The 13,799-nt window shown below is 54.0% G+C and overlaps 1 protein-coding gene across 4 annotated transcripts in view; it reads left to right on the forward strand.

The window, feature by feature from the left end:
* The first annotated feature begins 648 nt into the window (after positions 1 to 648).
* FRMD6 (FERM domain containing 6) overlaps positions 649 to 13,799 on the forward strand; it is a 38,680-nt gene continuing 25,529 nt past the window's right edge. For 3 of the 4 annotated variants that reach the window (XM_048307494.1, XM_048307498.1, XM_048307495.1), the window contains exons 1-2: positions 649 to 855; positions 1,081 to 1,153. The gene's annotated coding sequence lies outside the window, so the exon portion shown is untranslated. Of the gene's footprint in view, positions 856 to 1,065; positions 1,154 to 13,799 lie in introns of those variants that run through there. The other variant, XM_048307499.1, reaches the window with a different exon arrangement.

Below are 13,799 nucleotides of genomic sequence, written 5' to 3' on the forward strand. Positions count from 1 at the left end.
GGCTTCGGGTCTGGTGTCCCTCAGCCACGAGTCTTCTGCAGTCCAACCTTGCAGGAATTCTGGTTTTCCATGACGGGGAAAGGGCTCCCTTTTCCCCATCCTGCCCTTGGAAGGTTGGCTTAACCCAGCTACGGGTTTCTGTCTCCCACCACTCGCCGCTCCCCCGATAAAGATCCATGTGAAATTTATCTCGCCATCTTTCATTAAAATAAACCAATTAAGCAACGCTGAGGAGCCTCTGATCCAGGCCAGCTCGGTCAGTTGGTGTATCCACGTTTCCAAAGCATCTTCCCTCTCCGCTTGCCCTCACATCAAAGCAAGCCAGGGACCAGCCCTGTCCTTGGAGCAAAGCCTGTCAAGAGATTGGGGAAACAGCTGATTTAATGCCAAGGAAATTAGTAACCAAATGAGTTCTTAGCCAAACGGCTCCTCTTCTTGATCTTGCGAAAAGTGGTGTTTAAATTCTCGATCTCATGGTTTTAGACTCAGGAAATGTGATTACACATCTGTCATTATTTTACTCTTCTGTGTTGATGGCTCATATTAAACAAACCACATTCCTGCATTGCTTAGTAATCTCTGCTGTTCCCTTTCCTTGCTGAGGAGACAAGTCCCAGCTTGACATCCCCATCCCTGTTGATCACAGCTCCGCTGTGAACCAACCGGCAGAGCCGTGCCGGCACCAGCTGCAGGAGCATTTGCTCCCCTAACCTCTTTTCTCCAGCTTCCCACAACTTCGCAGCCCCCTTTTCTCTTGAACAACGTTTGGGTGAAGAGCAGGAGATCCACACCCTGCTGAGATCCATGTGCTTCTTGGAAAGGTGGTCCGGCCTTCCCTTGTCTTCCATTGAGCAGGTAAGAACACGCGCTTTGGGGTTGGACACCAGTCAAAAAGGGTAGGTCCTTCCAAGCAGAGCACGATTCCCAGGGATCCTGGCGCCTCACCAGCCCAGGAGGACGTGGAGAGCCCCACGGCTCCTGCGGGATGGGCTCCCAGCGGCCACGCAGGAGGAACCTGCTCTGAAAAACGCCACCCCTGCAGGGACACTGAGTTTTTCTCTTGGTGGTTTTATCTTCCAGCTGTGCTGAGACAACGCCGAGCTCGCCATGGAGCTGCTGGAGGAACCTGACTCATAGATGTTCCCAGCACCAGGTAGGGAAACAAGGGCCTGTTTTAATGGTGTTGGGGAGGGAAGGGAGTGGTGGGGGCAGGTGGTGACCTGGTACTGGTGGGGACATTGGAGATGTGGAGCTGTGGTGTTGACTGAGAGGTGCCTGTCCAGGTGTTTTCCATGGCTTGTGGAATCCTTCCCACCTGCTGGAAACTCAGCAGAGGACCTCAGGGAAATCATGGTGTCGGGAAGCTTTGCCTTCTCCTGCTGAGGACACGGTTGGCCAAGTGTTGGCAGCCATGCTCCTTGTGGCCATGTTTTTCCTTTATCACGGCATTTTGGCACAAGAGCTGTGCCAGGAGTGGTGAAGATGCCTGGGAATTCTTGTGGAGGATGGTATGGTCTCGGGAAAACCCTGAGCTCCCGGTGCAATGCCGTTTGCTTGGATCTTGGGTTTTCTCTTGGTTTTGTTGGTGTGATTTCCATCTTTTGCCTGCGCCAAGCCCCAGATTTCTCCCATCCTGGCAGTGGCCAGAGGTGGAAGTGTTGGAGTGGATGGGATGTGCTCCTTGTCAGCAAACCCGCCATGATTGTGCCGGACTGATTCCTGTGGGGGAAGCAACGTGGCATCGCCCTGTCCTTGTCAAAGCTGAATCTGTTTGGTTAAAAACAGCTCCTTTTGTTCTCTGCCATGTGACATCGGGAGTTTTCCTCCACCAACCCCTACAGGACGAGAAGGGAAGGTCCCGGTGAAGTGGGATCGAAGTGAAACGGTGGTGGGAGTGGGAGGGCAAGGCTGGGTGTGGGCAGGGGACCACTCCTTGCTGTGGGAGGCTGGGTGAGGTCCTGGGGGCACCTCTGCTCCCACCCTGCACCCGGCAGCTGGGAGAGATCCAGTTCCCTTGGCGCAGGGCTTCCAGAGCTCCATCTTCCACAGCCACCCACCCAAGGGTGCTCTGGGCAGTGGGTGCAGCGCTCTGCCTTCGGTCCTGGTGCCTGTTGCTTCCAAGCTTCATAACCTGAGGAATGAGCTGGGATTGCTGAATTCCAAGCTGCCTGTAGCCTTTGGGTTTTTATATATATGTGTATGAGTAGGTGTTCCTCGGGTGTTTTTGGCAGGGATCCCTTCCGGATTGCATTGGGTCACACAGTTTGGGGACAAGGGCTCAGGAGCACTTTATGCTTCATGGCTAGTCTTTCCTGATTTGAAATCACCTGCAAGGTTGATGTTGGCACAGATACTGTCAAACTGCTGGAGCCAGTCCAGAGGAGACAAAGAAGGTGCTCCTCTGCTCTGGAGCCAGGCTGGGAGAGCTGGGGGTGTTCACCTGGAGAAGAGAAGGCTCCAGGGAGAGCTCAGAGCCCCTTGCAGGGCCTGAAGGGGCTCCAGGAGAGCTGGAGAGGGACTGGGGACAAGGGATGGAGGGACAGGACACAGGGAATGGCTTCCCAGTGCCAGAGGGCAGGGATGGATGGGAGATTGGGAAGAGGGTGGGGAGGCCCTGGCACAGGGTGCCCAGAGAAGCTGTGGCTGCCCCTGGATCCCTGGCAGTGTCCAAGGCCAGGCTGGACATTGGGGCTTGGAGCAGCCTGGGACAGTGGAAGGTGTCCCTGCCCATGGCAGGGGGTGGGACTGAATGTTCTTTAATGCCCCTTCCAACCCAAACCGTTCCATGACTGTGTGAAACTCCTCTGGACCCGGTGGAACATGGGACCAATGTGTCTTGGCAAGCAGAGCAGCCTGGGAGGAGCGTCTGTAGGACGGCTCTTTTTAAACAATTAAGAGCTTCTCCAGCTCATTTCCTTCAATGCCCTCACAGAGCAAATCAGCTTAATTAGCAGTCTTAGAGAATAATTAATTTTCTCACAGGTTTTTTTGATAGCTTCTTTAAAGCAAGAGGACTCGAGCTGCTGCTGAGCAGCTTCTGGCACGACAACAGCTCAGTCCTTTAGCTGGAGCCTGCAGACCCCAAGGCCCCTTTATTCCCTTATGGGCAGTGGGAATGGCCAAAAAATGGCACAAGAAGGGACCAGTGGCACAGAGCAGTTTTCCACATGGTTTTCCATCCCCAGCATCCCTTGGAGATAGATGCAGCTTATCAATGTCCTAGCAAAGCACTGATGTGTGGCCCCAAAACCTGCTGCCCAGCCAATTGATGAGAAGGAGGTTTGAGGCTCCAAAGCCATAAAAATCAGGTTTATTTTCAGCTCTGCCTCTGCTTTTAATGACAGGAGGGTCTGCTGTTGTTTAGACCTGAGTGGAGAGACTTTAATTACTACTTTGGTGCCAAGGATGTAAATATGGACTCGGGGAAGCAGCGAGGGTTATTAAAGAGAAAAGACTGTAATTGCTGGGCCCCTCCCTCTCCATCAGATTTTCCTCTCGCTCCGGTTTGGAAAGGACCGGCTGATCCAGTTGGGCTGTCTCTGGCCACGGGTTGCAGGCTCTCCCTGAGGAAGGGGAATATCCAGCAGCACCCACCCAAGTCAGGATGGAATCACCTTTATCCACGCAGGAAAACTCTGTAGAATCCCTGGATTTTAGCATGGCCACACAGAGATGTTTGCAGAGTGAGGAGCAGGGCAGGCATTTTGGGTGGGTTTCCCCTGGGGAGATCTTTTTGCAGTGGAAGAAACTCCCAGCCCAGCTGTAAACAGCGTCTCTCTCAGATGCGAACACTCCCATGGCTTTTTCTTTAAAAAAAAAAGCAACTCCTGTCTTTGATTTCATTTAATAATGGATGAATTATCAGAAATATGTGCTGGCAGGCAGCCTGGGTTTTGTCAGGAGGCAAACGACTTCAGTAACGCGTCGGTTGAAAATATTTTGAAAAAGAAAAAAAGGGAGCGAGAACAAATAAAATTAAAAAAAAAAAAAAAAAAAAAAGAAAGTCAGTCTATGCAAAAGCCTCCGGGGGTGGGAAAAAACCCCAAGCTGACTGCAGAACTTTTTTTCTCTCCCTTTTCCTTCATGCCTGCGCTGCGGGTGGGACTTGTCTCCCCGAACTCATGTACCTCCAAGAGCACACTGGCACTTCCGTGGGGTGGAGGGGGAATATCAGAGCTGCATCCCCTCAGGAGGGGCCTCATCTCCTCCAAAAATTCAGGCACAGCCTCTCGGAAGTGGGGGTGCAGAGGGGCGATGCTCCTGACCACATCGCCCATCCCTCGATCCGTGGCCGTGCCCGTCCCCGGGGCGGCACCGCGGGGAGCAGGGAGTGGGTGCCAAGGGGGACTTTTGCCCCAGGGCTGGAGCGTGTGGGCTGAAGCAATCGCACCCAGTCATCGGGCAGGAACGGGGCGAATCCAGGGCGAGCAGGAGCCGGGGGAAGGCAGCACCTCCCCGGCGGCCTGCACCGACACGCCGGGCCCGCGGCTCCGGCACGGCCTCCCCACAAGGCCCCGCTCCATCCGTCCCTTCAAAGCCATCCCAGCTCGGGCTGGGCGGAGGATGGAGTGAGGGCGGCACTGGGGAGAAAGATTTGAGGGTGTCGGTGGGTGAGGAGCTCAATGTGAGGTGCCCGTGTGAGCTGGGAGCCCAAAAACCAGCTGGGTGCTGAGCTGATCCCACAGCGTGGGCAGCAGGGAAAGCGGGGGAGGGAATGTCCTCCTCTGATGCACTCAGGTGAGACCCCACCTGCAGAGCTGCCTCTGGCATCTCCAGCATCGGAAAGATGTGGAGCTGCTGGAACAAGTCCACAGAAAGCCATGGAGCTGTTCCGAGGGCTGGAGCTCCTCTGCTCTGGAGCCAGGCTGGGAGAGCTGGGGGTGTTCACCTGGAGAAGAGAAGGATCCAGGGAGAGCTCAGAGCCCCTTGCAGGGCCTAAAGGGGCTCCAGGAGAGCTGGAGAGGGACTGGGGACAAGGGATGGAGGGACAGGACACAGGGAATGGCTTCACTCAGATCAAGGTTAAATGGGATATTGGGAAGGAATTCTTAGCTGTCAGGGTGGGCAGGCCCTGGCACAGGGTGCCCAGAGAAGCTGTGGGTGCCCCTGGATCCCTGGAAGTGTCCAAGGCCAGGTTGGATGGGGCTTTGGAGCCACCTGGGCTAGTGGAAGGTGTCCCTGCCCATGGCAGGGGGTGGAATGAGATGCGATTTAAGGTCCCTTCCAACCGAAACCATTGCAGGATTCTATGACTCTGTGATCCCTTTGGTCACCCTGCTGGCTCTGGATGTTTTTTCTGGCTTTGGGATTCATGTTTGGGATCCCAGCACTGGTGATAACATCATCGCCTCCCACAGCCACAGTGGCTTTGACTGTGTGTAGGGGGATTTCCCACCTGTCCTGCATTTGCCTGATTTTGAGATGAAAATGGAGAGACAGGGAATTGCATCCTAAAAGCCTGACTCCATTTCAGCTGCTTGCTCCAGCCGATGAATTTGGCTTTGTTTCCCTCTAGAAAGGGATTTCTCTTCTCCAAAGAAAGCAAAGCCCACGTGAAGAAGGTCTCTATGGGATGCTCGGCCCTGGCATGTTTGGGATCAGTCCCTGTGTCCTGACAGCGTGGCTGAGGCAGGAGATGCTCCTGAGCCAGATTCCATCCCACTCCTCTGCGCCTGAGTCAGAGTGAGTCAGCCCTCTGGATTGCTCTCCTGCTGCCCCGAGCCAACCCAGCATATTTATTAGTTAATTAGTTTGCATTTCCTCCTCCTCTCTTCCCTTCCCTTCCCTTCCCAGTGAACCCTCTCCCTCATCTTTCCTGCAAAGCAAACATCGGGGACCTCCATCCCATAAATATCCCCATCACCCCTTCCCAAAAGCATCACCCTTCCTGCACAGACACCCAGCTCTTGGTCTCCTGTCCACGCAGTGGGTGGCAGGGGGGACCCACACTGCTTCCAGCAGGTGATCCAGGGTCCATCCCAGCCTTTTCCCTACTAAGACCCAATTTTAGCCCTAAAATATAAGGATTGAAGTTATTTTCCTGGCCGTTTTTCCTGGCAGAGGGGCCGCCATGCCCCGTGACACAGGAAGGGTGCAGGCTGCTATTGTGACATCCCGATGAGTTATTAGCAGAGGGGGAAGTGTGTTGAGGATTGCAGGGAACAGGAGGAGTCCTTGGTGGTTTGCAAACTGTCCCCAGGGCTGGTTTTGCTCCACATCGATGCTCTTCATAGACTCATGGAATCCCAGGATGGTTTGGGTGGGAAGTGATCCCGTTCCAAGCCCTGCCATGGGCAGGGATGTCACGCACTAGATCAGGATCATCCATCTCTGCTTTCCAGAGTTTTATCCCTTAGAGAAGTGCCTGAGCTGGGTCCCACAGCCTGGCTGAGCCCTGCATGTGGACCAGCCTCATCCTCACCAATAAAACCTGGGATTTAGTTAAAAACCTGGGATTTAGCTGAAATCCTGATAAAAAACAGGGCTGGCTAAAAAACCTCCAATCACACTGGCTGCTGGAGGAGAGGGTCTGTCATCCATGGGGAAAGGAATGGGAATGGGTACAGGAATGAAGGTGCAAATGGAGATGGGAAAAGGAATAGGTATAGGGGTGGAAATGGGAATGAGGATAGGGATGAGAATAGGGACAGAAACAAACATAAGGATGGGGATAAGCATGGAGAAGGGGATGGGAAAGGTGACAGAAGTGGGGATGAAAATGGTGACAGGAATGGGGATGGGAACAAGGATTGATGATGGGAATGGGGACATGAACAAGCTTAGGGATGGGAATCTGATGGGAACAGGGACAAGGACGGGGATGGGCATGGAGAGAGGGAAGGGACAGAAAGGGAAAGGGAGCAGCCTCCTTCCTGCATTCCCGCCGGCTCAGGGAAGGAGCAGCTTCCCTACCCTCGGCTGCCCCGCCTGGGTGGGGAGGGTTTTTCCAGCACTGAGGGTTTGCAAGTGAGGCACCAGAAAGCCGACGGGAAGGAGCAGGTAATATTTACCCCCATGAACTCAGCGCTGCCACTTCACTTGGAAAACCCATGGATTATCCTGCTGTTTGCTCGCGCCCTTTGTTCTTCCTCATCCAGTATCCCACAAGAGGGATGGGGAGACCTGGAGGAGCTGGGCAGTGTTAATGGGGCACGTTGGGTCTGATAGGAATCAGGTCCAGCTCTATCTCATCTCTGCTGGAGGAAAAAAAAAATCTCATTTTCTCTGGCTTTGCTGATTAAGGTTTAATTACCTTGAATGCAAATGATTCATCAAAGGAACACAGATGATTTTTTTGTGAGAAGTTCATGTGTAGCCTGGGAAGGAAAGTGTTTATTGATGTGCTCTCTGAGCAGGTTCTGCTCAGTGTCAGGCAAAGCTTTTGGGCAGAAACAGGGAAAAAATTACCTTTGCTCTGCTCCCAAATCGCTTTCCCTTCCCTGAAAGATCTCCCTGAGCACTTGACAGCATCACACAGCCCATTGCACAAGTGACTTATATTTTCCTGCTCTCCAGATCTGCAAACCTTTTGCTGGGAATTGCCCAGACTGGGGAAAAATGGGGCCTTTGCTGGTTTTCCGTGTTCTTTGTGTGAGTTCATATGCTGGGAGATCTGATTTCAAAACCAGTCCTGGAGTGAGGGAGACAGAATTCCGGGCAGGTGTTCCCACTGCACTTGGGGAGCCTCTTCTTTTCTTTTGGGGTGTGTAATTCCTTTATCTCGCTTATCTTTCCTAGAGATGCCTCTGTAAGCCCAGAGTGAGGCTTGCTGGGGAGCCAGCCGAGTTAGCAGGGCTGGCAGGAACTATCTGATCCCCCAAAATTAAAGGGAATGACAGTGTGGGAACACAGCTTGGGGCACCAGTAGCCTGTGCTAGGAAAAATCACCTCGGCTTTGCATCCTGATGGATTTAAAGCAGGTAAATGGCTGAGGAGGGGTTGCAACCATTTATTTACAATCCCAAGGGAGCTGATCCTGCTGAGATGCGGCTATGGAGGGAAAAGGACCTTTCTGCACAATTCCTCCCCCCCATAAAAACCCCTGGCAATAGAACACAAAACGATTCCGTGGTTCTTGCCCTTCCCAGAAATAACCCCAAAGCCTCTGGAACACCCTGTGCTGCTTATCCAGCTTCTTCCCACTCTCCCGCAGATGTTTGTAGGAATGAGATGCTCAGGGGCAGCCAAATTCCCCTGAAAGCCCCAGTGTGGGGAATGGGGCCCGAGAATGTAGCAACACAAGGATGCTGGCCTCAGGTTGAGGGGCAGCCATGCATCCATCCCCCCAGGAATCAGACATTCCCAAGAGCAGATAAAAGGGATTGGGGCTGGCTGCCTGCCCATGGAAAATCCCAGCCCAATCTTCTCACCTGGAGCTGTTTGCAGTCTTCTCCCCCATTAGCATAAGCAAAGCTGCCTCGATGCTGCCTTCGATCCCGCTCAGCTGCTGCTCCTGTTGGGATTTGAGGCTGGTTTTAATGTCATTCCCTCCTCCCCCGTGGCACCTGGAGCAGGACCAGCCTGGCACGTCCCGGCCATGGGCAGACAGACACATCCCAGTGGCCTTTCATCAGCTGGGCACCAGCCCTGCCCCGCAGCCATCGCGCCCATCCCATGGGTCAGCCAGGGAAATTCCTGAGCCAGCCATCCCCTGGGCTGGCCACTCATGCTGGATGCTGTGGGAATGGTCCTTTGGCACCCCTAAACACCCACTTTTCCGGCTCATAGCAAAAGAAACCCCCACTGTCCAAGCCCCCAAGCACCACTGCACTCCGCAAACACAAAATAATCGATCTGCAGGTGTTTAGAACTCATTTGCATAATGCAAAGATATTATTAATTGCTATTTAGCAGTCAAACAGCACTAATGGCACCTGGTACAGGGAGGGAATATGCAGCTGGGCCTCTGCAACTGGAAAAACAGCCAGCCCTGTGTAATTAAATGTCTTCTCCAGGCTCACCCCACCCGGCTGGCCTGGGCACTTGTGTGGGAAGCTTCCCACGCCGCTGGGATGGGGCAGCGCTGGGATGGGGCAGCGCTGGGATGGGGCAGCTCCAGGCTGGAATTCTGCTGGTCCCACAGATGTGTTGTCCTTTCCTGGTGTTGCTGGGATGAGCGGGGAGGAAAGGATCTCCCCATGGCGTGTGGAAGGAGCAGCACCATTCCAGGAGCTGGTAGGAGCGACCCCTGCACAGGGTAATTGGGGTGTCTGAGGGATGAGATGTGGCTTAGGTTTAGGCTTAGGCTGGGTGTGAAGCCCAGCTCAAGGGAGGGCAGGCCTGGTACTCCTCATGCAGCAGCGTGAGATCCAGCCCTGTCATAAACACAGCCATGGGAATGTGATAAATCCAGGCTGGCTCCTCAGGTAGGGTTGTTTGCTGAGCTCGGAGGGGGAGGAATGGAAAAGGCTTTTTGTGCCTTGGAAAGTGGCCTGATTCTACCTGAAAACCAGGGATTTATACTTGGAAAAATAAACTGTGAGTGTTATTTTCTCTACTTTGTTTAGCTGATCGCCTCCTAGGAGCACGGGCCGGGCAGATGCGTGTCTGCAGCAGCATTCTGTGTTCCTGAGAAACTGGGAAAGCCTCAGGCATTGGGAATATTGCTGTAGAGAGGGGGGAATCCCCACTGTGGGTGAGGGTGGTGAGGAGGTGGCACCAGCCTTTACTCCACAGGCCTGGCAGAGGCTGTGCCAGGCACAGGGGTCCTGGCTGCTCCGGGGAGTGATGCTGCAGCTCTTTCCTTACACACAGAGCACAGAACTGGGGACTTTGGGATTGTTTTAGCTTTGTTTGGGAGGGATTTTTGGGTTTGGGTGATGAGCTGGAACAGGTGCTGTGGACCTGGGGACCTCCAGACTTTCCAGAACACCGTGGGGCTGGACAGAGCCGTGAATTCCTGCTCTGACAGCCCAAATCCCTCCTTTCTTCAAGGTAGCATCTCTCTAATCACTGGTGGCATAAAACAAGGGACTCCCAGAGTGTGCTGAGGCCTTGTGGACATCAGGGGAGTGGGTTGTGCTGCCACATCCAGTGGGAGGATTTGGGATGTAAGTGGGAGGATTTTGGGGTGTAAATGGATTCAAACTGCCAGAGGGCAGGGTTAGGTGGGATATTGGGAAGGAATTCTGTGCTGTGAGGGTGGTGAGGCCCTGGCACAGGGTGCCCAGAGAAGCTGTGGCTGCCCCTGGATCCCTGGCAGTGTCCAAGGCCAGGTTGGATGGGGCTTGGAGCAGCCTGGGATAATGGAAGGTGTCCCTGCCCATGGCAGGGGGTGAAACTGGATGGGCTTTAATGCCCCTTCCATCCCACACCATTCTGGGATCCCATAAATTGGGGGCGGCTTGATTAGCGGTGATGGCTGAGCCTGGGGACTCCCCCTCTGCAAAGCACCAAAATTAAGGAATTCCTTTAGAACAAGGGCTCTGAGGGCTGGGTTTGCACCAGGAAAGGTGCAAAGGGGTGGAGAAAGTCATGGCTGGAGATGAAGGCATCTGTGCCTCCCACTCTGGGCTTTCAGAGCAGGATGGGATATGGGGTGAGCCAGGATGGGAGTTACTGGGTGGGATAACACAGCAGGACCCCGGTTCCTCTGCAAAAACCACGTTAATTTTAAATACAGCAAGTGCTGATGGAACAGGGGGAGCTGGGAATGCTGCTCTGAGCAGGGTTTCAGTGAGGTGACAGTTCCCCAGTGTTTTCCTGGGATGCCCACAGCATCCTTTGTTCGGGGAAGGCCTTGGACAAAGCAACATTGGCACAGGGCAGAGTTGTGCAAACACGAGGTGGGCAAGGCTGAACAAGGAACACCTGGGATTTCTCCCTCACTGCCCACCATGAGCTTCCAGGCACTTTATTTTTAGGATTTTCTTAAAAAAAAAAATCATTGGAAATAATCTCCTGGGATGGATGAGAGTCAGGGCACTGCATTTCATGCCCCTGCAGTAACGGCTGTCAGGGTTGTCCTTTAAACCTCCATTTCCCAGGGCTTTGTATCTGGATCATAAAAATTCAGAGGAGGGAGGAAGGAAAAAAGGAATTGCATAAAAGGGGTAAAAGGAGCTCGTAGCCACAGCTGCTTTTGGTTTATCGTGCTCACAGAGCTCATAAACAGCTTGGGTTGGGAAGTGGAGAGGGCCAGGTCCAGCTGCTGTGGGATGTTTGGGGTAGGAGCCCAGGGATTTTGAGGGTGCCGTGAAAATGTGAGCTCATGGGAGAGTGGATTGAGGTTTTGGTGATTGGGGCTTGCCCTGATAATGCCCTGCCCAGGGATGAGGGGAGGGGCTGCAGCACCCGCTGGTGTGGTGGGACCCCAAAATGGGGTAGAATCCTAAAATCCCAGAATTATTTGGGTTGGAAGGGACCTTCAAGACCATCCAGTTCCAACCCCCTTGCCATGGGTAGGGACACCTTCCACTATCCCAGTTTGCTCCAAACCCCATCCAACCTGGCCTTGGACACTTCCAGGGATAGGGCAGAGGTTTGGGAGCTGCCAGGGCAGCAAGGGACATTTTTGAGGTGGCCCAGATCCGTCCCCAAAGCCGTGATTCCTCCCTCCTGCCTTGCACCGACTCCCAGACACAGCCCTGGGGAAGGGTGAGCCGGCTCTTTCCCTCCCAGTTTGCTGTAATGGAACCAGTGCCTGGGTCCTGCTGAGAATCCCAGCTTCCCCAGACTCTGGGAAGGGAGGGAGGGATCTAAACATGGAGCAAATTCCCTTGTGGAAGTGCAGGAGCCCGGGCTGGGGTGAGCACTGTCTGCTCCTCCATCCACAGGGTGCCCCCGGCACCCACGGGGGGTGGTTTGGGCGCTGTGTTCACCCCGGGATGGAAATCATCTGTTCCTCCCTGGCCAGGCTGGTTTGGGGCACATCCCTGAGCCTGACCTGGCCTTGGTGTTTACCCTCAGCCCATCCAGGTATCCTGCACATCCCAGATACGAGGGAATGATGTCATTTCAGGGCCACGTTGTCCAGAAACTCAATTTGGTGCTGGTCTGGGAGACAACATTCTTCCAGCGGGGTCGTTACCAGCTTCCCGAGGGATAAATACTTTCGGAGAAGGATATCCCTGCTGGGTGAAAGCTGGGGATGAGCATTTTGGCACAGGGCAGTGCCTGTGCCTGACTCACTGCTCAAACATGTCCTTTCCTCCGTGCCATGGATCGGGAGCAGCGTGTGGAGCTGGCAGCGGGAAGCGGCCGGAGATGCTGCAGCTGCTGCTTCCCGGGGAAGTGGCGTGTCTGGGAAAGGCTTCCACTGAGAGTTGCCCCTTCAAACCAAACCAAAACGATGCCTTTTCCTGCTGCAGAGAAGGGAGGGAGGGCAGCGGGAGTCATGGAATCATGGAATTCCAGAATGGTTTGGAATGGAAGGGACCTGAAAGACCACCCAGTTCCAACCCCCTGCCATGGGAAGGGACACTTTCCACTAGCCCAGGTTGCTCAGGTTTTAGATTTAATAACCAAATGTTCTATATACATATAGAAATATGTATATCCACTTTTCCACAGGCTTTCCCTGCCAAAGGAGCACCCCAAAATCCTGCCTGGAAAAATACACTGCAATAATGCACCGTGGTTTTGCAAGCCCTCCAAATGCATTTGCTCACTCACAGGTTTACAAAAACATTCCTGGTATTAATTCGCAGCTAAATAAGCAAATAAACACATGAATAAAGTGTTTGCTGCAACAGCAGGGAGATATTCCCAATCCATGACTAAAGCTGTGGGGCTTCAACGCTTTTTGGGACATGGTGCCAGCTCCAGAGTGCCCCATGGGTGCCAGAGCGCTCGGTGGTGCCACCACTGCAGTGAGATTCCCCAGGGAACAGGACTGGGATAAAGCCCAGCCAAAACTTGTGGTTGTTTCTGAGCTCGTGTCCAGTGCTGGTTCACTGTGCAGCCCCAAAAATGGGGTTTTTAGCCCTGGGGGGTGATGGAGCAGAGGGGGATCCCCTTGGGGTGGGATGGAATGAGGGAGGGGGAAGGAGAGGCACTGGGAGAAGTGGGTGGCCATAGTGGAGGGATGCAGGAATTTGGGGAACGCAGCAGCGTGCCTGGGGACCTCAGGGAGCTCAGGAACCTGGGGAATCCAGGGAGCTGAGGGACCTGGGGAGCTTGGAGACCCTGGGAGTTCAGGGATCCAGGGAGCTTGGCTGCAGCTGGCTGGCTCCTGCCTGCCATTAATAAACACAAAGGGATTAACGAGCTATTTGTGGGAGCCCATTAGACAAATATTAGCCCAGCTATGGATCCTCCTGGAGGCTGCCTCAGTCCATTTCATAAAAATCGATTCTCGTTTGGGTGGGCATCGGGAGAGGCCACAGTGGCTTCAAAAAGCACAGGAATTGCACAAATCCTGCCCGACAGCACCGGCACCTTTGAAACCCCTCATGTGAGGTGCCTGTTTTGATCCAGCCCCAACATCCCACTGCCAGTTTTCCTGGGACTGGTTTTAGGCTGTGCTGCTCACTGTGTCAGTGACCCTGGTGGGAAGCGATTCCCGCTGTCTCCAAAGGGGATTTTCAGCCCTGCTTGGACTCAAACCCTGGGCAGAGGCTGTTGGCACCAGCCCCATAACCCCTTGGGGTGCCAGAGTGGGATCAAGTGGATGTGGAAGGGGTTAATGGAGTGAGATGAGCTTTAAGATCCTTTCCAACCCAAACCATTCCATGTTCCCACGATTCTGTCCCCAGCTGCTCCAGGCTCCTCGAGCCTGGTGGGAGCAGGGATGCTCAGGATGAGCCCATGGTGCTGCTGGGGTCTAAGGGAGCTCTGCTTTTCCCTGCCTTGCACTCCCA

Source organism: Corvus hawaiiensis, chromosome 6, assembly GCF_020740725.1.
Source record: "Corvus hawaiiensis isolate bCorHaw1 chromosome 6, bCorHaw1.pri.cur, whole genome shotgun sequence".
NCBI lineage: Eukaryota > Metazoa > Chordata > Aves > Passeriformes > Corvidae > Corvus > Corvus hawaiiensis.